The sequence below is a fragment of the Mustela nigripes genome, chromosome 17, assembly GCF_022355385.1.
Source record: "Mustela nigripes isolate SB6536 chromosome 17, MUSNIG.SB6536, whole genome shotgun sequence".
Lineage (NCBI taxonomy): Eukaryota > Metazoa > Chordata > Mammalia > Carnivora > Mustelidae > Mustela > Mustela nigripes.
In genome coordinates this window covers 11,111,090-11,114,195 of record NC_081573.1, presented here as the reverse complement: position 1 = coordinate 11,114,195, position 3,106 = coordinate 11,111,090, and the positions used below count along the sequence as shown (strand labels likewise).

At 52.1% G+C, this 3,106-nt stretch overlaps 1 protein-coding gene across 2 annotated transcripts in view; it reads right to left on the bottom strand.

Annotated features, from left to right (window-relative positions):
• The window catches only part of LOC132005701 (zinc finger protein 471-like), a 23,342-nt gene extending 22,781 nt beyond the window's left edge, over positions 1–561 (bottom strand). For both annotated transcript variants that reach the window (XM_059383158.1, XM_059383160.1), the window contains exon 1: positions 490–561. The gene's annotated coding sequence lies outside the window, so the exon portion shown is untranslated. The remainder of the gene's footprint in view (positions 1–489) is intronic.
• Positions 562–3,106: the final 2,545 nt, after the last annotated feature.

The following is a 3,106-nucleotide window of genomic DNA, read 5'->3' as shown; positions in this document are numbered from 1 at the left end:
TTCTCTCTCACACACACACCTCCCACCATCCCTGGCAGCTCACACTGTCACACCCCCCCCATCTCTGGCATCTCACACTCTCTCACACACACACTCCCTCGGCTCAGAATCTCCCGGAGCCTCCCACCCGCGCTCCCCTTCCACGCGCAGGCACAGCCCTTCTCTCGCTCTCTCTCACACTCCCGCCAGCGTACCCTGGTCCCTCGCTGGCCTCTGGGGTCCAGCCTCACTCACACGCCCACTCCCCTCACTCGCCCCGCCCAGCCGCAACCCAGCCGCGCCCCCCTCGGACTGCAAGATCGCGCCGCGCCGCGCGGGCCTCTGGGAAATGTAGTCGGCGCAGGGAGGGCTCGGCGGCGGCGAACGGGTTAGGACTACACCGCCGGGGTCAGGGCGGCCCGCCTCGCCTGCCCGGCCCGGTACCCGGGCCCCGACTGCCGACCCGCGGGAACAGCCCACCGGCCTCCGCCCGGAAACCACCGCCCTCACCCGAAGGGCCGCCCGGTCCGACGTCCGCGCTCCGAGCGCGCAGGCGGCGAATCTCCCGAGGCAGGCGGTGTAAGGGGGAGGAGCCCTAGGCAAGAAGGGCGGGGTGGGGCGGGGCTTGGCCGACGGGGCGTGTCCCTGGGCTGTAGAAAACCGGAGGAGGAACCCAGGCGTCGGAGCGTGCGTGCCGGCGATTAAAGAGCAAGGCACTCGGGGGCGTGGCCCAGGGCTTGGGGGCTTGGTGGAGCTGGGCGGGAGTGTGCGCAGGCGCGTGGAAAGGGCACTCCGCCTCCCTTCGCCTGGAGACCGGAGCGTCCCTAGTTACCTCTTGGCAGGTGCGGCGAGAAGACCGTGCTGCTGCCGGCTCCCTGGGCGCGCTCAGGTGCAGCTTTTCGTGGCGACGCTGTGTCCGTGTGAGCGTGGAATGGCTCCGCGTGCGGCCCTCGAGCCTGTCGGTAGGAGCGTGGTTTTCCTCGTGCTAAGTTTTGCAACAGGAAGAAGAACGGTCGGGAACCCCCACCGTGTCCTATCCCCACAGTGACGACAGCAAATTAGTAAATGTCTCTCCTTCTACGCGGGAGCGTCATCAGTAGCCTTACTGTTGAGAGGCAGCGAATGAGACGACGCCCCTGCAGCCAGGCCGCGGGGCTCCGACACCGTCCTGCCCCCCGACGGTGGACACGGACCCTGCTATGGGGGACCAAGAAAACTGTAGGATTGGGCCTGCCCTGGAAGGAAAAGTCACGCGGGGGGATAGCAGGGGAAAAACAAAACAGACAAAATTCCCTAGCCTCTTGAGATCTGACTTTTAAGTGGACGGAGAACACAAATGAATGAGTAAAATCGTTTATCAAATGGTGGAAAAGGCTTTGGAGAAACAGCAGGGCAGAGGAATAGAGAGTAGAGGATATTAGAAAGTTTGCTTTGGAGAAATGAGTAAACGAGTGAAAATGGAGATAAGATACCATCCATAATCCCACAACTCAGAACTGCTGCTAACACTATGAACGTCTGTAGCCTGTCCCTTAAAACTTATTTTCCTGGGGCGCCTGTGGCTCAGTCAGTGAAGCATCTGCCTTCAGTTCAGGTCATGATCCCAGGGTGCTGGGATCAAGATCTGCATTGGACTCTCTGCTCAGTGGGGAATCTGCTTCTCCCTTGGCCTCTGCCCCTTGCCCTGCTTGTGCTCTCTCTCTCTCTCAAATAAATTAAATCTTTATTTTTTTTAAAACTAAATCTTAAAAAAAAAAAAAAAAACCTCATGTATTTTCCTTTCACACCCTGGTTGAGATTTCTACACCTAAATAAACAATTTAGAAAAATGGAAGTATGCGGTACATAATCTCCGTAACATTTTTCTCCATTATATGGTGAACATCTTTCTGTATCAAAAAGCACTCTTGGGGGGGCTGGGTGGCTCAGTGGGTTAAGCCTCTGTCTTTGGCTCAGGTCATGATTTCAGGGTCCTGGGATCCAGCCCAGCATCGGGCTCTCTGCTCAGTGGGGAGCCTGCTTCCCCCCCTCTCTCTCTGCCTGCCTCTCTGCCTACTTGCCTGCCTCTCTGCCTACTTTCGATCGATCTCTCTCTCTCCATCAAAAAAGAAATAAAATCTTTTTTTTAAAAAGTGTTCTTTCATGCATTTTTAAGTAATTGCAATGTCATAATAAGTAATTGCCACATGCAATTTGAGCATAAGTGCTGTTGTTGGGCTCAAAATCCTGAACATTGAGCAAATTCTTACAATACTTGTATCTCAAGTCTTGGCCAACTGACCCTACTGTTGGTGCAGTGTGGATGCCTGTAAGTGTCACTCATTTCTGGGGTCAGAGATGCTCAGATTTGTGAGGATATATGAACTACAGAGGATTGTATACTGTTATTTGTTATTGGAGAGCTACAGAAAGCATTTGGGTAGGAATTCATTACACTCTTCTACCCCAACATCTTGGTCTACCCTCCACAGCTTCTGGCATCTTTTTCTAGAGCTATCTGGGCCAATTCTACAGACAAAAATATAAACTCTGCACAAAATATGAAAATATGAAAAAGTTACCTGAAAGCACTAGAGAGTTACCAAAGAAGAAATTGAAGAAACACCAGCCATAATTTTCTCAGTTTGATGAAACTATAAAATTACAGATTCAAAAATTTGAGGAATCTTAGGCAGAGGAGGAACCCAAACTTTTACAGTTGGAGTAGATTCAGAAGCCCTCCTATGTGGCCCCATGGCAGGAGGCAGTGGGTGTTGGAAATGGAGAGGAAAAAATAAAATGCCTCCTCATTTTTTCCACCACCCAGACTAACCTGTTACCTTTACTCCTTGTGCTTTTCCAAGTTCCTGTCAAAGAACAGCTAATCTCCTGGCAGCTACTTCAAGCCCCAGCATCTGTGTGCCAAACTCCTTGGATCTTAATTTCTGTAGGAAAAATAAAGTGCCCAAATTCAGCAGATAGGATGTAAGCAATGTTTGTAATGGGGATTGTTAGCCCCAATAATGGGTCCATGATTAAAGGAGCGAGACTGATATAAAGTGAAGGTCAAGCAAAGCTTTATTTTGCACCAAGTATCAAGAATCTAACCAAACATTAGGGGACGCACCTCTTACAAGAGAGGATGACC